General features: G+C 41.6%; 1 protein-coding gene across 15 annotated transcripts in view; it reads right to left on the bottom strand.

The window, feature by feature from the left end:
• Positions 1 to 23,495, bottom strand: part of LOC307200817 (poly(rC)-binding protein 3-like) — a 183,323-nt gene that overhangs the window by 82,043 nt on the left and 77,785 nt on the right. For 2 of the 15 annotated variants that reach the window (XM_079949796.1, XM_079949795.1), the window contains exon 1: positions 3,364 to 3,787. The exons of 1 other annotated variant lie outside the window; for it this stretch is intronic. The gene's annotated coding sequence lies outside the window, so the exon portion shown is untranslated. Of the gene's footprint in view, positions 1 to 3,000; positions 3,233 to 3,363; positions 3,791 to 14,482; positions 14,645 to 17,687; positions 17,714 to 20,696; positions 21,707 to 22,876; positions 22,993 to 23,495 lie in introns of those variants that run through there. 12 more of the 15 variants (XM_079949797.1, XM_079949798.1, XM_079949803.1 and 9 more) reach the window with 11 other exon arrangements.

Genomic DNA, 23,495 nt, shown 5'->3' with positions numbered 1-23,495 from the left:
TTGCTTTTCTATTATCTTTAGCAACATAAAAACATGTTTTTTAAAAAGCCTTCAGTGTTAAAAAAAACCCTAATACTCTGTACTTCTACTTGGATATTTGCTAGACAGTGACACAAAACTTCTGTTGTGTACGTGTGCTGGCATCTTTTACAAAATGAAGTCGCCTTTGTTCAGCTTTTTAAAAATATCCAGTCTTACATAGTATGTATCAATCAGGAATAATTATTGCAGAAGGGGCTATTCCATCCTTCCCCAGCCCTGCTACACATGCTTTTAAAAAATACAGGCACAGAACATCATTAACTAAATGCACTGAATAAACCTTAACATCTCAGCTAAATCTTATCTGCTCTGGATTTGCTGCTTAGCAGTAAAACCCAAGTGACCCATTTTCCCATCTCCTGTTGATTTTATTAATTGATGGCAAACCAGGCAGATTTCCCTTCTCTAAGTTCCTTTTAAAATATTTAGGAAACATCCTTCATTATTGTCATCTTGCTACTGCTCGTGATTGTTCCTTAGCATCTCGCTTATATGTTGATTCTTTTTTCCCTCTGTTTCAACTAAATTAAAATGTGCTTTTGCCTAAGAAAGCTCAGTTGCAGAATAATTTATTAAACAGTAGATATCTTGATATTTACAATGTTAATCCATGTTTTAATCTGTTTTTTGAATGTTTTAAATTATAGTTGTTCGTTTTAATTTTATCATTTTATTTTTCTGTAAACCACTTTGAAGGTTTTTTCTAAACAATCAAATGGTGTATAAATTCTATGAAATAAAATAAAGCCCACTGTGGTTTGTGTTTGTGTGCATCAGGGCTCTTTAGCTATGTGCCATGATTAACTTTCCAACTTTTGAAATTTCTTGGCACATGTATTTGTTAAAATTGCCACCAGCCTTTATTTTTTGTAAAGAAAACCAAATGTAGTAGTGAAATGCTGGGTTTAAAAAGAAAATTAAAAGCATCCATAGTGGAAGTTACAATGAGCACAATTTCTGTCTTATATTACTTTGCCAGAGATAGCAGGGATCTCGAGAAGCCCCCACATTCTTGCAACGGTTTCAGTGCACCAGTTTTGTACGGCTCTTCCCACCTTTTCAACTGATAAAGACTCCTTTGTTAGCAAGCATCCTGTTGCGCTCTTTTGCATTCTGATGCATTGGCTGACACCACACACACACACACACACACACACACACCACTATCCAAAAAAAAAAAAAGCTTCTTTTCCACCTGCAAAGCACTCTTAACTGCAGAAATAAGCTGCAATGTATCTCCAGCTATCATCATACATCCATAATGCAGACCCCACTTTTCTTCCACATACCTTCAGTAACAAACCAGCTGAAAACCTATTCAACTTCACCGCAGCTGATTATTACTTTGAGGATCTCAGAAAGATTGAAGCTTTCTATAAGCTCCTTCTGCTATTCTTCTAGCTTAGGAAGCGATTTCTCTGTACCTTCGGCATGCTCCAGACCTCTGAAATCCTGTTGTCATGCACTTTTTGAAGTTGTCAACCCCAGTGTAGTGTATGATACTGCTAATTAGCTTTTACAGGAGATAACAACTCAATTTAATATCCAAGCAAGACTTAATGGTATGATAGCATACCGTTCATCATAAGGAATTTTGACTCATTAATCTGCAGCAGCTAAGTATAAAACAAAGCTAAATCTATGGGCTGCAACCTGAAGTAAATATCACAGCTGAACTTTTATAATATATGCATATAGTAATCAGATGCTAACAAAAGGAAGGGGGATTATTAGACTGATGGTATAAAAATGGTTGCTAAAAGTGGCATTCACATAATAAGATGGTACGTACCAAGCACACTATGGAGTTTTGTTATTTAAATATTTGACACAGTGGGATGGGGATGTTGTTTCACTAAAAGCCGAAACATGCATTCTGTTGCTTTATTACTGCTATGTTAGAACACGTAGAGCTGAAGACAAATACCAATGCATTTCTGGAAGAATTGTCAGTATAATGAAAATAGTTCACACTCCTCCAATTAATCCTCCTCAAACCCCACAATGTATAAATCCAGACTAAATGATATTTTTGATAATGTTTTCATAATGATATGAGGAAAATGTGTCCTGTCTTTCTGGTACAATTCACCTGCTATGCCTGCTTTAAAACCCTTTCACAACCCTGTAGCTTGACTCATATTTGCTCATATTTAGGCCCCCTTCTAATTTTGACCGATTTCCTTAACTGTTTTTAAATCAAGGCGATATAAGTCATCAAAAAGGAGAGTTCCTTTTCTTTACTGTGGTTTATGTATAAAATTATAGCTATTCTGCCCTGATCATCATTAGGCAGAAAATGAAGTATTTTAAATAATATTTACAACATTATGAGGATGAAAAGAACAGAGTAAAAACAAAAATCAGAAGTTAATTATAAATTGTTTTTAAGACATATTTATACTGATCCTGTTAATATTAGATACACAAATAAAGCTACATTGTTTCATTTTAAAAAGCCCTAAGTAAATGAATGCTAATAATATAAAATAGTAAAACAAAATCAGTCTGTAAATATTATGGCAATTTAAATTATATTAGTTTAATATTTGCATTTTGTACAACAACAAAAACCCCACAAAAACAGTGATGCCACTTTAGTATTTGTATTGGCTCGTGACAACAAATTCTGATAGACCAGAAGGTTGTTTATTTTTAAACAACTCATAAAAAGACAAAGAAAAAGAGACATTAAGGTTATGCCCATTTACCTTCAGAAAGTAAAACTACATGGGCTTGTGGCTTTTTGCATGTCAGCTTTAAGTGCTGATTCTAATGCTATCATATAGTACATGCAAAATTATTTGCATTCAAATTCCATGTTAGGTTACAAAAAGCTTTCTTTCTTTTCTGAATTTCTGTTAAATTTCCAACTGCCAATTAAAGGAAAAAAGGAATTCTAAATAATATGACAGCATTTTAAATCCTCAGATGAGAAATTCAAGCTCGGTTACTCACCTAAGTGAAGCCAACATATTTCAGATGACAACTCCTAATACATATTTTAACACAGCCCGCTTGCTCATAGGATAAGCCCCTTGGGCATAAAAACCAAATTACTCTTCAAGGAACTTGCTAGTTTTAAATCTTTTCAAGCTTTGCTCGCTGTGAGGATGCTCAGCTGTCAGCCGTGCCAGTAAGCAAGCTGTACACATCACTGATGAAATTCCTAATGGATGTGGGCAAACCAGCAAGCTGCATTTTAGAGACTTAATACTTAAAGGAAATGCATATTTTTAGCTCCAGTTTAAGTCTTGATAACACACTGAAGATTTTGCTGGTGCAACCCTTGGTTTCTCTGAACAGCTACATCGAACTGACCTGATGAGAGAGTCTTCGAGACAGTACCTCATATGAAATTCTCAGTCAGAGTTTGGGGACAATTTCTTTTCTTTTCTTTGGACTTGTAGCTGAGCGTAGACTCTGTCATTTCTCTTCCAAGAGTGGACAGATGGCCGGTTAGTCCTGAGCCTTGCTGGAATGAGGCAAAAGATTTGCATTCTCTCACCCTCACCCCCCCTCCCTGGTTTAGCCCCCAAGCAGATAAGCCAGAGTCAGGCAGAGTAAGTGCACAGCCCTCCCCCCCTCCACCAATCATTTCAATTAGTGCTACATGAGAGGAGCTTCTGCTTAAAATCTGCTTAAAGGAGGGGGCCAGAGGGCAGGGCAATTGCCTTTGCTCTACAATGACAAGCTGCTGCTATAAATATTGCTAAACAAAAGCCCTTGTCAAGGGCCTGGAATGTGTCACATCCTAATGCAATAGAATTGCAAAAGCTCAACATGCACAGGGGGCTACAGAGGGATTAAAGGGGCGGGGCAGGGGGGCGAGGTCTGAAAAGGAAAAGAGACTCTCCACAAGAGAAGCTGTCACCTTCCCGGAAGTATATCACTCTGGATTATTACACACTAATTAGGGTCCTTTTAAAAGGTTATTGTATTCTTGGCTAAATGAATACATCCCAGCCACTGATACACATAGGCTTAAGTTAGAGGAGGTTAAGGGGTGATATGATAGCCATGTTCAAATATATAAAAGGATGTCACATAGAGGAGGGAGAAAGGTTGTTTTCTGCTGCTCCAGAGAAGCGGACACGGAGCAATGCTTCCAAACTACAAGAAAGAAGATTCCACCTAAACATTAGGAAGAACTTCCTGACAGTAAGAGCTGTTTGACAGTGGAATTTGCTGCCAAGGAGTGTGGTGGAGTCTCCTTCTTTGGAGGTCTTTAAGCAGAGGCTTGACAACCATATGTCAGGAGTGCTCTGATGGTGTTTCCTGCTTGGCAGGGGGTTGGACTCGATGGCCCTTGTGGTCTCTTCCAACTCTAGGATTCTATGATTCTATGATGCTAAGTTCACAGGCACACCTTCTCTCTGCTCATGGGCACTGAAGGACACCTGAAGCAACTGAGCCCTCTCAAGAGTCACTGTGAAAGCTAATCTGTTGTGTGCACAAAATCTGAATGAGATTTTTGGGTGTTTTTAAAAAATGTATATTTCGTATATGTGGTTGTCCCTCTCATTCTCTCTCTCCAATCCCTTCTCAGCAAACCCACATTTCCCACGAAGCCTGTGCTTAACCCCCAGTCTGCACCTCCAATCATAACAAAGCCCAAAGCAAGTGTAACAGCATTTTTTCACATCCATCCCTAGTTAACCTTCTTGCTCCCACTCCCAGGAGTGGCATTTCACGTTTCGCTAGTGGGAGCAAGATTCCCAGCCAGGTGTAAATGCTCACTCTGTGATATATTAAAGACACCCCTGTGTTTTTACAGCTGAATTTCAAAAGTCTTGTTTTCCTTTTTTATAAATAAATAATAATAACAACTTCATCACACAGGACAAACATCAAGCACACCTTTGGCATAGCTCTAAAGTGTGCAGGCTGTTTATAACAATAGTCTACCAGTATTCTCTCCCCAATTACTAGAAAGAATGAAAGAAGAAAATTATTCAAATACGCAAATAAAATAAGAAGGACAGATTATTAAAAGTACAGGAATAACGGAGAATGATAGAAGCATTCAGGGCACCATCAAAGAAAGAGCAACTAGTTAAAGGGAGGGCAAGGACTCAAGGACCCAGAAGGGGACATTTGCAACCAGCCAAGAGTCATTCTTCTGCCACTTTCAGACATCTTGAGACCACTCCTTCTTCCAATCATGCATTAGCTACCTTCTTGGCCCAGTCGGTGGTTCCCTTCCTTCCACATGTTTTCGGCCACGAGGGTCAAAGGTCCAGTGTGCAATTGACTGTCTGCACCCATCCCAGAACCTCACCCACATCCTTGAGCTTTATCAGGTGAAACTCATCCATTAACACCTGACCAGACAGCATTCTCCACACTCCTGGGGAACTGACTTACAACAGTAGTGGAGTTCAAGTGCCTAAGTATACAGTCATACCTTGGTTCTCAAACGGAATCCGTTCTGGGAGTCCGTTTGACTCCTGAAACCATTCAAAAACCAAGGCACAGCTTCCGATGGGCTGCAGGAGCTTCCTGCACTCAAGCAGCAGCTGCATCAGACGTTCAGCTTCCAAAAAACGTTCAAAAACTGGAACACTTACTTCTGGGTTTTCAGAGTTTGGAAGCCAAAATATCTGAATGTTCCACCACTTTGAGGTTTTTTCTACAATTAAGTGGTATATAAATTTTATGAAATAAATTCATTTGGAGTCTTCGTCCACTTGCTGTCTTCCAAGCAGAAAGCAAAAAACAACAACTTGGGATAAATAGGGAAAAGTGCTGTTAAATCAGGCAGGGCCACAAGGGAGGTGGGGAAATCCAACACTACGTTGCCATTTGGATGGCAGCTGTAGAAAATGGTTTTAACAGTGCACCAGTTCCTAACAAACAGCAACAACAGCAAAGACAGCCAGAGCCAGAAATAAGCCATTCGGTGGAAAAAATGGGTGGGTCACCAGGACAGCCCCATATGGAGGCTTGGGGACATGCAGGTGTTGCAACTGTTAAGACAGAACTGTTTTGTTTTCTCCCCAGCAGGACCCAGGGCCCATGAGCCACAGGTGGGGGAGTTTTAAAATTGTGGGCTCATAAAGGCAGAGAGAGTATGGGCAGGGGTGCCAACTAGAATAATATATGGGGGGGCATGTAAGCCCCACTCTGCATAATCAATCACATGACACAGCAGAAGGACGCCATTTGAATGGCACTGCCCATCAACTTGCGGGGGGGATGGCCACCTCAAATATTTTAGGGGGGGTGAAGAGACCTTAGCCCCTAGGAGTTGGCTCCTGTGGGGTGGTGGCAGAGCTCACTTCCAGGCTTATCCCAACGATTGTGTCTACTGGTCATTGACTGTAATAAATATATACATACACCTGCAATGGCCGTGGCCTCTCACCTGCACCACAGGACACAATTCCAAGCTTCTGAGCCCCTCCATTATAAGGAAATTTTGTTGCCCCTTGGAGATGATCTCTGAACAACAAAAGGTGGAGAAATGCAGACAGGTAACTGCAGCGATGTTTTCTCCTTGCCCTTCTGTGACTTACAGCAGAAAGGTAAAGAAAGGAGGGATCAGGACAAGGCATGGAGCAGGCAAATAGACTGTAATAAGCTAAGCTGACTGACTGGTTGCTTTACGTAGGTGGAAATGAAGCTTCACATGCCCACTTCAAACAGCCCACCCCTGCTTTTGTACAGTTATCCGCAGAGCTGGCCAGCTCATGAGGTGGGGTGAAGAAGGTGCCTTGGGCGGTGGAAACTCAAGAGATGGAGCTAAATTCAAGGTGCTGGTGTGCAAATCCCAAACAGCATGGGACCAGGATACCTAAAATATCATCTCACTGCTCATAACCCAGCCAGTAACTTCACTCTGTCTGATCTGTATGATGTAGGCATCACCAGGTCTTAGCATGGTGGAGCATCCCTTTGGAACTCCATCCTGGTACAACCGATATTCAGAGGCATAATGCCTCCGACAGCGAAGGATGGATACAGCCATCATGGTGGGTAGCCATTGTGAATTTGCCCACCCCTTTAAAGCCACACAAGATGGTGGTCATCACTACCGTGTGTGGGAATGAATTCCACAGCTGAAACTATGTGTCGTTTGAAAAAGTACTTTCCTAAGGCTTTCCCCTGATTTGTCACTCATGGCTGTGGGACGGGCAAAAGAAATGATATTCTTTGGGGCTTGCTGGATTCTCACGTCCAGAGTCCTGGGACTCTGCAGCAAGGCCAGCTGGTGCAGAAACGGGCAATGTCCTGGTTTAAGCTCAGGACAGGGCCAGGTTTGCTTTTTAAGAAGGCATGTTAGCAGAGGGTTACGAGGCAGGTCCTGACTCAGCTGGTTTCCACAGCTTAAAGTTGACTGGAGGTCAAAAGAAAATGCTTCTTTGACTAAAGAAAATTATTGAAGAAGAGGCAGCAGCTATTCTGACAACACCTATATTTAACGGCAATATAGCTTGTTTCGGGCTGCCAGAAGATACTTGGCTAAATTTGGGCTGGGAAATAAAAGCAGGAATATTCAGATGAACAGCATCCACACTTGTCAGTGACAGTTTACCTTGATTCCTGCAAAGGATTTTTGGGATAACTAAAACACAGGTGTGTTCATCATTCCCATAATGTGGTCAATTCCAACTAGGGCACCACACCTTTGCTATCCCTCATGTCCTGCCCTGTCCCATCCCATCCCATCCCGTTTCTTTTCTACATTCCCAAAATACGTTATTAATTTTTCCGAAAAGTCACTGGAACAATCCCCTAGTCCCAATACCCACTGCAACTAAACCAAGTGCCAATAGCTACATAATCATATGTTTTATTTGTTTATGATATTTATAATACAGGGCTGGTGTGCATCAGATATGAATTCAGGTGTCCATCAAGATACAAATACAACACAACCTCAATGGTTATAATAAATATTTAGGAACAATGAGAGGCAGGAATAAAATAAATCATATTGCAGACTAAGCATAACCACTTGAAATCCCTGGGCAAATAAAAATGATTAAATCTGGTGCCGAAATAATTATAATGCTGGAACTAGTTGTATCACTTTGGGGTAGGCACTCCAGAGGAGTTACCAGGTACCATGGAACTTACCTCCCATTTAAAAGTAAGAAGCAGCGCTTTGCATTGGACTTAGAAGCAAATAGCCAGCCTCTGTTTACTATAGGATATCCTTCCCCTCTTGACTCTGATTTACCGTACATTTCCTTAAACTTCATCTTTTGCTTCTCTTTCACTGTTTTAGGCTACAAGCCTCCAGTGGCAGTGGCTTGCTCAACCCGTAAAGCACCATGTACACAGATGGCACCAAATAAATAAATAAAAACAGCAGATGGTTTTTTTTTGAGGGGGGATTTATCTATTTCTGTGTAATAATTATTTGCCAAAGTCCAATATAGCACCAAAAACATGTATGGTTTAACCATAGACTATTGAGCATGCTGCCTTATGGAAGTGAGTTGTGGGCAACTTATAACTGCCAAGAGTGATGCCTCAATGTCTCCCACACGCACTGGATCAGGAAGATTGTGGACATCACATGGCAGGACAGAGTCTCAGATAAAGATGTGCTCTCCCAAGCCCGCATTCGCAGCATGTTCATACTCCTGGCTTGGTAATGTCCACAGAATGGGAGATGGCAAGATCCCCAAGGATGTGTTCTATGAGTAGCTAGCTTCAGGCAACAAGCCCATTGGCTGACCAACTCTTGTGTTACAAAGATGTCTGCAAACGCGATGTGAAGGCTGGGCAACAACAGCCCCACCATATGAAGCCAACCCTGAAGCCACCTCCTCATATCCTTGGGGATCCTGCCATCTTCCATTCCCTTGCAGATGACTGCAGTGCCTGGAGACAGACAGTCAGGTCATGTATCTACACTAGAGACTAGAGGAGAAATGACTGCTGGGAGGAGTGCAGAGAAAAGAAATGTCATGGTGCATCTGCAGCAGCACTGCTGGATGCCTTCATCTGCCCCAGCTGCAGCAAAACATGTCTCTCCCTTATCAGTCTCTATAGCCACAGCAAGTGCTGTAACTCTCCCATCGTTTGACTTCACTCCCAAAGGTGCACTCCTCCATTGTCTCCCAAGGCAGATAGATACCAACAGCTATTATGAAGAAAAAGGTTGGATCTGCAGTGTAATGTAGCCCTATTCAGAAGTATTTGCATGCCAAATCTGCATGCTGGGTTGCCCCACCTCCTGGTGTCCATGTGTATAGCATGAATGTATGAACAAAGGAAGCCCTAGTGCACATAGCTAAACATATGAAGGTACCCACAAGCTCCAAACCCTGCAAGACTGGGGTAAAGCTGTACACGCACTAAGACTTCGGCTTGGCAAAATTTCAGGCTGTATGGACAGGTGCCAGGCAGGTGGGAATGCATAATATCTTTCACATTTTGTACAGTAAAATAAATCCATCAAATGATGAGTGCCAGTTCTTTCAGTGCATTTTCTAAAACAGAGTCCGCTCACGTTCATTCAGTAAAGCTTCACGAACAGAAATGGCCAAACATTGGCAAGTTGCTTATCAGTTACAGTGGTAGCTCGGGTTAAGTACTTAATTCATTCCGGAGGTTCGTACTTAACCTGAAACTGTTCTTAACCTGAAGCACCACTTTAGCTAATGAGGCCTCCTGCTGCCGCCGCGCGATTTCTGTTCTCATTCTGAAGCAAAGCTCTTAACCTGAAGCACTATTTCTGGGTTAGCGGAGTCTGTAACCTGAAGCGTCTGTAACCTGAAGCATATGTAACCCGAGGTACCACTGTAAAATCAGAAAGTCACAAACTCCATAATTAGATCCTACGCCAGGCAATGCTTGGAGCAAAACACGAAACAATATTCAGTCTTAGTCTGAAAATATTAAAAACATCAGCGCCTATCTCACAAATCTGTTATGAAGTACAATTGTTCTGCTGGCAATCACAAAATGTTCACCCCCCAAAAAAACCAGTACTAACTCAGTACTCATACCCTCCTAACGTATGTTGCCTGAACAAATAATACTTTTCATTTACGTGGCGCTTCAGAATATTCAAAGCATTTGATGTACATATTCCTAGTAATCTTTAAAACAGGCGTGTAAGGTATTACATCTCTATATACATAGGTAGGGAGAAAGGATGAGGATGAGAGATGGTGACTTGCCAACGGCAAGTGTGTGGCTGATGAGAGATTTAAAGTGGGGGCTTTGCGCTTAAATGAGTGGCTGAAATGGGCTCTGTATTTATAGAGAGTATTTGTAACCTGCCCACTCATAAAAATATAATAGCAGTGTACAAAATGATGAAAACATCATAAATTTATAAAATACAGGAAACTTATGAAATAAGCAAAAATGCAGGTCTGTCAGGTTAATGAAGTGATAAAGCTAGAACAAAAAAACAGCAGAGTGAAAAGACCTTAATATTGATATGAAGTTTTCAATGAAGATTGTACAAACTTTTTCTTTCCTTTCTATATTTTTATGTGGATTTTCAGTGTAGTTCTTTCTGTATTACATCTCTATCTTACTTTTACTGTTTTTCATAATAAAACAGAAAAAATCAATTGTCTTCATAAGGAAATAGGCTCAAGTGTTCTCTTCCAAGTTGAAAATATTATTTAAAAGCATTCAATATTCAGCCTGTAATACAAAATGAAATTTTGTTTCTATGACTGTGCAAGGAAGGGGCTGCCTTCTCAGACAGGCTTAATAGCCTGTGGCTAGTAGAAGAACATCACCCGTTTGAATGGTGTTGAAGGAAGCAACGTGGACATTTGAATGAAGCCAGAAAAGGTGAAAGAAGTCTGGCTTTTCCAGTGGAATGGCGAAAGCAAGCTTTGGACAGCGGCACAGTGTTGCTTTTGCAAGACTGGCATCAAATGGCTCAGATCAACTTGCAAATTGATAACTCTCCAGCAGACTCTCCTAACATGGAAAGCAATCCTGTCCAAGGTTACCCCTGAAACTCTCTGCTACTTAGAGAAGGAGGGACAAGTTTTCATATATGATCTGCCTTTCGCTTTTGTTCTGTTTATAATCGGATTTTTTTTAAAAAAATAAAAATAAAAATCCTTTCTCCTCACAGGGAAGATGATGGTCCAAACAACGAAACATGTTCCTGTATAAAGATTTCTGCTGCCCATTGATATCCCTTTTTAAAGTAACATTTAAAAAAGAAATCTGTGATGTCATTGGAACAATCAGATTTCCTGCTTTACATACTGTATAATTACTACTATTCTAAACACTCTGTCCATTTAATTTATGACTCTGAAGGGCAGCTCAAAATTAGATGCATTTGGGTTCAAAATCTGACATGAGAAACTCTTGGAGGAAAAAACCTACATGTGGAAAATTTGCCTTCTACACTAGTGGAAGATTTCCCTTTAATATGTTTCATTTGATAAGCAAGAAGTGTCACCACTGTCAAATCATATTGCATTACAGTTCTTTCCTTTAACATGTTCTTGGGGGAAATAGTGGATTATCCTATTTTCTTTGTCTGAATAAAATGTTTCAGATGTAGAGATAAAGATGTTCTCAGCTGAGCCATTAAACAGTGAAGTAAAATGAATCAACAGAGCAGAAGTAGCAGATTTAATTACTGCTTAGAGGTAGGAAGGAGAACTAATTACAGTGTTCATAAGCCACATGTCAATCTCCTCCTTAACCATGTGTTTTGATTATGCTGAGAGAAGCAGACTCAGCAGCAACACACAACGGTATAAAATATTTTCACAACAGAACTTTGTAGCAAGTTAAAAATGGAATTTCTGCAGAGGAAGGTTGGTTTCGGATAGTTTGTCCTGCTCATTAATTCAGTAATTGAACAGTTTTGTTACATGAGCAGTGCTCAATTAAAAAATGATAACAATAATAATAATGTGGATCTATTCAGTGAGTATGTGGGACGCGGGTGGCGCTGTGGTCTAAACCACAGAGCCTAGGACTTGCCGATCAGAAGGTCGGCTCCTGTTGCTCAGTCCCTGCTCCTGCCAACCTAGCAGTTTGAAAGCACGAAGTGCAAGTAGATAAATAGGTACTGCTCCAGTGGGAAGGTAAACGGCGTTTCCGTGCGCTACTCTGGTTTGCCAGAAGCGGCTTAGTCATGCTGGCCACATGACCCAGAAGCTGTACGCCGGCTCCCTTGGCCAATAAAGCGAGATGAGTGCCGCAACCCAAGAGTCGGCCACAACTGGACCTAATGGTCAGGGGTCCCTTTACCTTTACCTTTATTCAATGAGTAACAAATCATCAAGTTACAAGAGACACAGCCAGAGCTGCTTTGCATGCTACACAGAACTGAGGAGAAGCAGAGTTGGTATCTGCTCTCCATGTCTCCACGTTGCTGGGAGAGATGTCTTCTGATCTCCAAATTGGAAGAATGAGCATATTCCCTCTTCACACGTGACCAAGACAAACCGCAGCAGCTCTTGAAGCTTCTGTGGAAAGCTTCTTACAAGAAAACTGGCCATCAAAACAGAAAGGACAGTAATTATGTGAAGCCCACATTCAGGCAAGATGAGTTAGCAGCAATGATCCAAGTTTCTTTCATCATGGACGTGCCAATAATTCCCACCTCTGTATTTTTTTAGCGCAGAGAAGTGTCATGGGGTCCTGCATTTTTCCTACTGTCCTAGTGTGTTTCTTTGTGTTAAGAATGTGCCATTAAGTGTGTGTCTGGTCCCATCCTCTTTTGAAATGTGCTCTCTGATAGATTTCCACCAAGCGAATGTGGCCCCTAGTTTAGTGCAAAAGTGAATGAGTTCAGGCAGCAAATGTTGAGGGAGGGGATCTCCCCTTCCAGAGTTTCCATTACATTACCTGCCTATCTGTAAAAAGAAGAAGAAATACAAGCTTTGCATATACTTTACATAAGCAGCACTGAGTGAATTTACAAAGCAAGTGACTAACTGTGACAGTGGGAGTAAGATTGCGTCAGTTGACTCAGAAGTAAAAATTACTGTGTTTCGAGTATAAAGAGCTAGATAATATTTATTCACTGCTACCAAGATAAAAATAATTCAATAATACCAACAGCTCTTTTCCAGAGATCAGAGGCTTGTATGTGCATTTATACATTTTTATTTTGTTTTTCTTCTGTTACAAATAAAATACTATTTGTTATACGGTCACAAAAATATTTGCATAAGGCAAAGGAAGAGCCTTGGGTGAAATATTAATCTCTGGAAGATGTTTGTAAGTCCAAAAAAGCTTTGACAACCAGTCAGTGAAAACACTCATCCTATCCATTTATAGTTTGAAAGAAGAATGTATATACAGCAGAGAACAGCCTACAACCCCAGGATCACATTGCAAGTATTTGGAGGTGGTGATGATGCATAAATTGGTGCAAGGGGAAGAAATGGAGGCAGTGAGAGATTTTACTTTCTTGGGCTCCATGATCACTGCAGATGGTGACAGGAGTTATGAAATTAAAAGACGCCTGCTTCTTGGAAGAAAAGCGATGACAACCTAGACAGCATCTTAAAAAACAGAGACATCACCTTGCCGACAAAGGTCTGTATAGTTAAAGCTATGGTTTCCCCAGTGGTGATGTATGGAAGTGAGAGCTGGACCATAAAGAAGGCTGATCACCGAAGAATGGATGCTTTTGAATTATGGTGCTGGAGGAGACTCTTGAGAGTCCCATGGACTGCAAGAAGATCAAACCTCTCCATTCTGAAGGAAATCAACCCTGAGTGCTCACTGGAAGGACAGATCGTGAAGCTGAGGCTCCAAGACGTTGGCCACCTCATGAGAAGACTCCCTGGAAAAGACCCTGATACTGGGAAAGATGGAGGGCACAAGGAGAAGGGGACAGAGGACGAGATGGTTAGACAGTGTTCTCAAAGCTACTAACATGAGTTTGACTAAACTGCGGGAGGCAGTGGAAGACAGGAGTGCCTGGCATGCTCTTGTCCATGGGGTCACGAAGAGTCGGACACGACTAAACGACTAAAAAACAACAACAAAATGAATAAAGTATGCAGAACACTCCCTTGAATCTGGGAACAATGCAGATTACATTGCTGGGGTAATAGGAAGCATCAGATATTTATTTACTGGTGCAGCTGGAGCATGAAATTAACAGGAAGAATGGCTTCCACAGGTTTTTATTCACTCATGCTGGGAGAACGGAGGGGGGGATGCAGCAGCGTACCTGGGGGGGGGGGGCTGGAGTTTTGCTCTGTGTCCATCAGCTTGTGTGCTGGCGATGGAGACCATTCTCTGTAAGCGTAGCCCTGTGAAGAAGGACTTGGTATCCTCCTGGCAGAGGTGGGGAATGGATGCCCAGTGCCCCTGCCCTGACATTGCTCCCAAAGAAAGCTTGGCCCACCCACTTCAGGACAAGAGCATCTCCTTTCTGCTCTCATGCAGGAAGGTTCTTCTCCCATTCTCTGTTGACACTCAACTTGTAGGGTGTTCTCCCAGCCCCAGGCAAATATTTCCATCCTCCTACCTGTTCTATTTACACAGAGTGCTTCTCCAGGAGCCACAGCGGTGGACAAAGGAGATCCTGGAAGAAAGAAGGTATCCTTGAAGCATGGCAGAACTCTAGGCTAAGGGCTGCTTCAAGGGAAGAATCCCTGAACATGTGAATGGTCTATCATAGAGCAAATTCAACTTAAAAAAAGAGATAATTCACGTACTTTTGTAAACCAAGAAAATCTTTTAATGAAAATTATTTCAAACAAACCCACAAACAAAAATGGTTCTGGAACTAAGCCTTGGTTTGGAAGGTTTGCAAAAGTCAGCCCAGGGATTCCTTGTCTGGTACAGTTCTGCAGCTTCTCCTTTCATTGATATCCCAATTAATCCACCCTCATGGATGGCTCATCCTGCACCCCAGGAGCAGGGCACCTGGGCGGCTAGCTACATTGCTGGGGGAATGCAGCAAGAAACCTACCCTTAATAGTCTCTGTTTTTCTCAATCACTCCTCCTCCTCCCTCCTGAACACAGGTAATAAGCACAAATAGGAGAGTCTTGAGCTAAACCCGTTGTCTGCAATGTGCTAGTTTTCTACTAGCAAGGCCCATTTTTTATTTTTTTTACATGGAAGAGCATGAAAAATGAGACACCACCTGCAACTGGTACAATCCACTGTGGGCAAAAACAAGTAATCTTAACAATTCCAGTCAGGTTTTAATGAAAATCTTTGTGTAGTAAATGGAGAAACTTGCATAGAATAGTCCTTCTATCCATGAATTAGCAATGAGAGCAGGGAGGTAAAGAGAATTAAAAGGGGAAATAGTAAACAGGCTTGAACTGGGTATGCAGTAACAAAAAGATATAAACTAAGTAACCAGAGAAAGGAGGGGAGGGAAGTTGAGGGAAATGCAAATTGATAGTGTAAAGGTGTGTTTTTTTGTTAAATATATTTGTAAAATGATAAAATGTACATTTTACATAAAATGTAAAAAAAGCAATGAGAGCAATAATATTTTTATTGTTAAGACCAGTGATGAAAGCTGTTATATTTGTATATATTTATAGCCTCCCCACCAACAGAACAATGGAACAATTTAGTGATGCTTCAGTCCTATGTACACACTTATCTATATACACTTAATCCCATTCAATTCAATCCTGTAGATATGTACAGTATTGCGTTGTGTGTATGTATTAATTCAGCACTATTTTTTCCATCATCCTGATAGCCACAGCCATTTACTTTCAATGATAGTAAAAACAAAGATGATAAAGTTTCAATTCCCCCCCAAAAATAAATTTTAACAAAGCAATTAAGACCCAAATATGACACACAAAGATGCTCATTTTCCATGTGAGATTAATACATGCTTCACTGCAGTTTTTATTCAGCTAAATAACTGAATGAAATTAATTCTGGCAGCCACACTAATTGCTACCCCTTCAGTCCAGTATTTGGGCTGAGCAATTTTTTTGGGGGGGAGGGGAGAGAATCCTCACCCTTTAGGAATGGATGAATTTAAATAATTTTCATCTTAACTATAAGGTTCTTTTCTTCTTCCTAGGACATCAGATTGATGTTACATTATGATGTAGGATTCTCTTCCAGGAATGGGGCCAGAGAAGTTGAATCATGACTTGAAGTAACAGCAAAAAATAAAATAAAATAAAATAAAATAAAATAAAATGGGATGGAGTGGGGGCTCAGCCACTCTGTATCTTAGGTAGATGAAATGGCTCAGGACTGCAATACCTCAAGGACTGCCTCTTCCCATATAAATTGACCCAGACTCTGGACTCATCATCTGATACCCTTCTTTGCGTTCCTCCTTCACAAGAGGCCCAGACGGTGGAAACACAAGAACAGGGCCTTTTCTGCAGTGGCTCCCCATTTGTGGAAGGCTCTCCCCAGGGAGGCTCACCTGGTGCCTTCATTAAGTGCCAGGCAAAAACTTTCCTCTATAACCAGGGGCAACTATCTGTGCCCCTTTAGAAGTGGGTGGGGTGTTTTTAATGTATTTCTCTTTCTTCAGGTTTTCATGCATCTCTGTGGGGCTTGTTGTCTGTCTGTTGGTTGCTTTGTAAGTTGCTTTTGGTTGCCTTCAGGAAGATAAAGCAACTAACACATTTAATTAATAACAACAACAAAATAATTCACCAAAACCAGTAGTGTAATGCAGACATGATATCTACAATGGCTAGAATACAACTTAGCTTTAAAATTGCCTCAGTTGCATGCTTAAGACTCACACGCAACACAAACAGCACAGAAAATGCAAAGGCACTGCCATGTGTGAAAATGGTATTTTCAGCAACCTGTAATTTGTGTTTCTTTCTAGAGCTGTAATTAGTATCAGCAAAGATCTCTCTCTGATCATCAAACTTGCTTCGTAACCAAGTAATACCTTAATAAAGAAGGTGCTAGTGCTCGGCATGTGTTAAATTCAGGGCTCAGTAATTTCCTATCTTTTCTAGATCAGGAAATGATTGGCTTATCAGATTTGGAGAAACAAACACCTCCAGCTTCAACAAAAACATTGATTATAACAAAACATATTGCAGCACCTGCTGTAATTAGGGCAAGTACAGATTAGGATCAGCAGCACTTGTCTATAACAATTAAGCGTCATACTGTGCAATAAAAGCTACCTATTTATAGACTATTTATTTCCTGATCTTTACTTATTCTCATACCACTGCTATCACCCCTGCTTATTTGTTAGTTCAGACCAATATAGCTTCGCAATGGAAAAAGTTTGCAAAAGCAGTGCTTAATCCATCCAAAATAGAAAGCATCAATAAAAGTCATTTTGATATCATTTTTTCATGTAATTAGAATATACATGGTGGAAGAAACTTTTAGATTTCCAATATTAAACAGCAACAGCTGTCTCAAAACATTTTGGAGACTTTAGAAATTCATGAAATACACTAAGGGTAAGCAGCATTTCCCCCGACAATTATAAAATTCAGTAAGCATTCACTCTAAAAACGAGACACTTTAGAATTTGTTCAACAATATTATGTATGCGCCATAAGAATTTAGATGAGATTTCTGTTCACCCATCTTTATTACTTTCCCTTTACCAAATAAGACTACCCTGAAAATAGCTGACTGCAGGTTTATATATAGTCTGCTAGCTAGAGGGATCACAAGGTCTATCCGTCTCACAACGCAATGCCTTTGCCTACAAGAACCCCATATATCTGTGTCATTGCGCAGCCATAGTCTCACCTCTGGCTCTCCATCTGAATGAAGACTGGCTTCTGCCGTGCTCACAGGACTGGCATTCAGAACCCCAACACCCATTCTGCCTGCCCACCACATGATGCCCAGCATCACACAGGAGTGGCAAGCCTAAAAGCATCGTTCCAGGAGCATATTGGGGAGGGGGGCTAGCCCAGCCTTCTTAGTGGCTGTGACTTATAATGCCATTAGAAAGAAACACAAATAATAGAAAGCCAAATATTGAAGCCCATAATAACAGAAAGCCAAATGTTGGTACAAAATGGAGAAAAGTGATACCATCTTCTAAGGCTTGGGGAAAGTAACATTTAGAGCATTGTTCTTGATTGCTTCAAAGCAGCAGACTCCACGAGCCTTTTTTCTGAAAGGCCTTTTCTATCAGTATCTTTATTTTTTAATATCCTTACATGTGACTCCAGCATAATGGTGCTAGGATTACTGAAGAAGCAATGCTTTTAGATTTCTTTTACTGTACGTCACCTTGGGAGCTCTTATTAAAATATATCTTTCTGCACAAAAGGAGCATTTGCCCCACCCTCTCAAAGGACAGCAGCCTATTCTAATGGCAAAGTAGCGCTCTTTAGCACGGCTTCCATTGCCTGTATACTGGAGAGTTCTGCTCTTACTGAGATGAAGCACTATGTGGATGGAGCACATGAAAACGCTGAGAACGTCAAGTACAAGGGGACCCTGAAGGACTATAAGGCTATCATTTAATTTTTATAAGAAATAAATGTTTCAAAAAATACATAAGTGGAAAAAGGTACAATTAATTTTTGTGTGAAATAAATGTATGTTTTTAGTAATTACAGTGTACATATATTGTACATATTGCTGGCAGTATAAAGTAGATACTAAATATAAACATAAGGGACGCAGGTGGCGCTGTGGTCTAAACCGCAGAGCCTAGGACTTGCCGATCAGAATGTCGGCAGTTCGAATCCCTGCAACGGGGTGAGCTCCCGTTGCTTGGTACCTGCTCCTGCCAACCTAGCAGTTCAAAAGCACGTCAATGTGCAAGTAGATAAATAGGTACTACTCCGGCGGGAAGGTAAACAGTGTTTCCGTGCGCTGCTCTGGTTCACCAGAAGCGGCTCAGTCATGCTGGCCACATGACCCGGAAGCTGTACGCCGGTTCCCTTGGCCAGTAAAGCGAGATGAGTGCTGCAACCCCAGAGTCGGCCACAACTGGACCTAATGGTCAGGGGTCCCTTTACCTTTACCTAAATATAAACATAGATTGTTATAATAGAATCTTTTAATAATTATTTTTAAATATTAAATAATGGTGGATATTTTTAAATAGTTTGCTTGTACTGAATATTTTACACATTCACAGGTAGTTCTAAAGCATATTTCATGCGGTCCACTACATTCAGAGCTACCGTTTGAATTCACTAGATGACTGTGCGGATCTGTTCAGTAATTGTTTTGCATCCAATTCATCTAACAATTCATTTTCAATGTGTAGCAACATGTATGACTCCAAGTTCACCTAAGACAGTGAATTTGTTAGCCCTGTCTTTATTATCTTTAGCTTTGAGAATGTCCTCTTACATTGGACAAGGAACTGATAGTGTGCAGATGACTTTATATGCTTTTAAATAAATATTGTATTGATTTTCCAGTATCGTTCCAATAACAAGTTCATTATAACAATGCCAATTTTATCCAATTAATACAATTGTTAAAACCAATTATTTATATACTGAATTATACAATTTAGTTAAAGTGGTCGCCTCACATGCTAGATTTGATGGGTTACGCTCTCTTTTCTGCTTTCCAAAATCTTAATAATTTCAATTACATTCCCTTCAAGATAGTAATCCCTTATACAACAGCTACAATCTTATGGTTTCAATTCATGTTAATATATTAAGTAATTTATGGAGTTTCAAGTGGGGTAAAGGTAAAGGGACCCCTGACCATTAGGTCCAGTGGTGACCGACTCTGGGTTTGTGGCGCTCATCTCGCTTTATTGGCCAAGGGAGCCAGCGTACAACTTCCGGGTCATGTGACCAGCATGACTAAGCCGCTTCTGGCGAACCAGAGCAGCACACGGAAACGCAGTTTACCTTCCCGCCGGAGTGGTACCTATTTATCTTCCTGCTGGAGCGGGATACCTATTTATCTACCTGCACTTTGATGTGCTTTTGAACTGCTAGGTTGGCAGGAGCAGGGACCGAGCAACAGGAGCTCACCCCATCACAGGGATTCAAACCGCCGGCCTTCCGATCGGCAAGTCCTAGGCTCTGTGGTTTAACCCACAGCGCCACCCTTTCAAGTGGGGTACACAGTCTGAAATCATAGTTATTTCCTGCATGTGATATTTCCTCCCCCCTGCCATGTTGTTGTCCCAACCATAAATGGTGTTGTATCCTTCATTCTTCCAAATGTTGATATTTCCCATCATGACTCGGGAGAAGCGGCTGTCTCAGAGTTATCCAAAAGTCTCTGCATCACTTTGTCCCATGATTCAAGAGCTTGTTAGAGCTCTCTCTGTTCCAACAAATAAACTGTCCTCGCCATTTTTTTTTTCAACTTAGGAAGAGCAGTCTGATTCCAAACTGTCAATGACTAATAAGAAAACCTCTGACCTTGGAGCTGTCAGACTCCTTTCCTCTTTTCAGCTGAAAATTTACAGTCAGTTATCTTTCCAGTTAGATTACATTCCAAATTGTCTCAGTCTCCTTCACATTCCTTATAAAATAACAGAGAGTGGGGGTGGTTTTGGTCTATATTCCAACATAGTCCTTTTTAAAGAGTGATGTTCCCCTTTCTCTCCATTCCATTCCTCTCACACACGCAGTTCCAGTTTGATGTTAAATTTCATGTTATTAGTCCAGTTTCTTCCACCCTCACTTTTTATATTATATTTTGTATTTTTGGAGGGTTGCCAAATCAGAAACATATAAGAAAAACTCTGAAAAAAACAACTGTAGGCTCCCCTCTCCCCACCGTCTCTGGCACCGAGTGAAACCTTATCTCAATTCTAACCTTTAAATCCTTGTAGCTGAGATGTTCCACTTTTTGTCGTCTTATCGCCTCCTGGGCCAGGAGTCAGCTTCACCTGCTTAGCAGCAGCAGCCTAATGGAGAAGAAGGCAAAATGACTCTACTTGCTGCTGATCAGCCTTATTGCTCCTTATGAGAACCAGCTGGCTCCAGCTTTCTTAAGCAGCATTTGCAGCCTCAGTCAGTTACTGGAAACAACATTTGTCATTCTTGACCAGACGATGCTGCTGCTTGCTTCTCGTGAGCTTGGATCCTCAGCTTTCTTGACCACTGGATTGTCTGACTACATGAACCGAGATACTCCTAACCTTAGGATTGGACCGGACCTTGTATACAGACTCTGCCTCCAGGCAAGCACACCCCTGAGACTTGGCTGGTTGGCTGGCTTCTCCCTCCACTGAGCTCTGCCATGCCTGGCAGAACAGGACTACGACACCATAACCACAAGGAGGTGCAGTGCCTGCTGGGGTTTACAAACTGCTATCGTTCATTCATCCTGCATTTTGCTCAGGTGACAGCGCCTCTGACTGCCCTCCTTTGGAAAAAGTGTGTTTGTCTGGGACAGTTTGGCTCAGGGGGTATTAGACACCATGAAAGCTACATTCTCTTCACAACCCATCCTTCGGCAACCTGACCCAGCAGGGCTATTCATGGTGGAAACAGATGCCTTGGATGCTGTAGTAGGGGCAGTGTTACCGCAGGCCAACCCACAGTCTTTGGTGGTCTTCACCTGTGGGTACTACTTCCAAAAACTTCAACCGGCGGAGTGGAATTATGACACAGGACTATGACACTAGCACATGCCTATACAATTAAAGCCCAATTAAAAGGATATCCTCTGCTTCCAGGAATGAATCAGGGGGTCATGGCAGTGAGAATGCTTCATGCACCCGGTGCCTTTGCCTGCCCTCACATTCCATACGGAAGCAAGTGCCAGACCGCAGGGCAATCCACAGGTGAGACCCCGTTCCTCTCCCATCCAGAGAGGAAGTCAACGAATGAGTTCCCCCATTATTCTTTGTTTATTTCTGTCTGTCTCTCCCTACAATGTCGAGGGAGACCTCCATTCCATGGCGCAGGCGGAAACAGGAAGCTATGTCATCAGCTGGTGTTGGTCCACTGTGCTTCATTAAGTCCAGGGTCAATGTAGCCGTCTACCAGGAGATTTTGGAGCACTTCATGCTTCCTTCCGCAGACAAGCTTTATGGGGATGCTGATTTCATTTTCCAGTAGGACTTTGTCACCTGCCCACACTGCCAAAAGTACCAAAACCTGGTTCAGTGCCCATGGGATTACTGTTTTTGATTGGCCAGCAAACTCGCCTGACCTGAACCCCATAGAGAATCTATGGGGCATTGCCACGAGAAAGAAGAGAGACATGAGACTGAGCAATGTAGAAGAGCTGAAGGCTGCTATTGAAGCTTCCTGGTCTTCCATAACACCTCAGCAGTGCCACAGGCTGATAGCATCCATGCCACGCCGCATTGAGGCAGTAATTGATGCAAAAGGGGCCCAAACCAAGTACTGAGTACATGTGCATGCTTCTACTTCTCAGAGGTCCAATATTGCTCTATTTGCAGTCCTTGTTTTGCTGATTTCATTTAATATTCTAATTTTCTGAGATTGTTAATTTGGGGTTTTCATCAGGTGTGCGCCATAAACATCACAATTATAACAAATAAAGGCTTGACATATCTCGCTTTGCATGTCATGAGTCTCTCATATATTAGTTTCACCTTTTAAGTTGAATTACTGAAATAAATGAACTTTTCCACAATACTCTAATTTTCTGAGTTTCACCTGTATAAGCTCATTTGTCATCCTTTTCTTCTTCCTCTGCCTCTTAACTGGCAATGCTGTTTCCAAAGAGTCAATTTCCAATGTTTGATTTTCATCCATATTCAACTGTGAAATCTTGTCATTACATTTATTTACAAATTCCAGTGCCTTGCTGTGAAGGTTATCAAATGTTCTTGTCTGTTCCTTTGCTTTGGAGAGCTCCAGGAGGACTCCTAGTCATGCCTTGGTATGTTAACTCCCCCTTGCAACTGTCTCACCCTGTTGTGGTCTCAGTCCAGGGGGCCTCTGGCAATTCTTCCTGTTCCCGCTTTAAGGGAGTCATTCAAAAAGTAAAACAAAGTAACATAAAGTATAACAACTCACTTGCTTTGGGTGCTGCATGAGAGAGCAGAAAGCACCGTATCAGGCTGGTCTCACCCTCTCTCCTTGGCCAAACAGTTGGGCTTTTTCTTTCTCCCCTTGAGTGTGTTAGCAGCTTTAACCCAAGTAAAATGGCCAACTCCATTCATTCCAATCCAACCACGTCACCTGGTGGCCCTGACCAATGTTGCAGCCTTACAAAATAAGGTTTTCAAAGCATGTGCTTGCATGCGACAGTGCCACCTTGGGGTCTGCGATTGCGCGATGGCACTTTCCCCCCTGGCACCCTTGGGTGTGCACCCACCTCACAGAACACCAAAGCCATGAATTCCTACAAACTTGATGACCTGGTTAGTGGGGTAGAAGTGGAAGGATCATTAGGCGTGAGTGATCATGCTCTTCTGAAGTTTACTATACGGCGGAAAGGAGCAGCCAAGCATACTAGGACTCAATTTCTTGACTTTAAGAAAGCAGACTTCATAAAACTTAGGGAAGTGCTGGGTGAGATCCCATGGACAGTAATACTAAAAGGAAAGGGAGTTCACGATGGCTGGGAGGTTGTTAAGAGGGAGATAGTAAAAGCACAACTTCAGGCAATACCAATGAGACGGAAACATGGAAG

Source organism: Podarcis cretensis (genome assembly GCF_951804945.1).
Source record: "Podarcis cretensis genome assembly, chromosome: 13".
Taxonomy (NCBI): Eukaryota; Metazoa; Chordata; class Lepidosauria; order Squamata; family Lacertidae; genus Podarcis; species Podarcis cretensis.
Note: the sequence above shows the minus strand (reverse complement) of the source record. Positions and strands in the feature narration are given on the sequence as shown.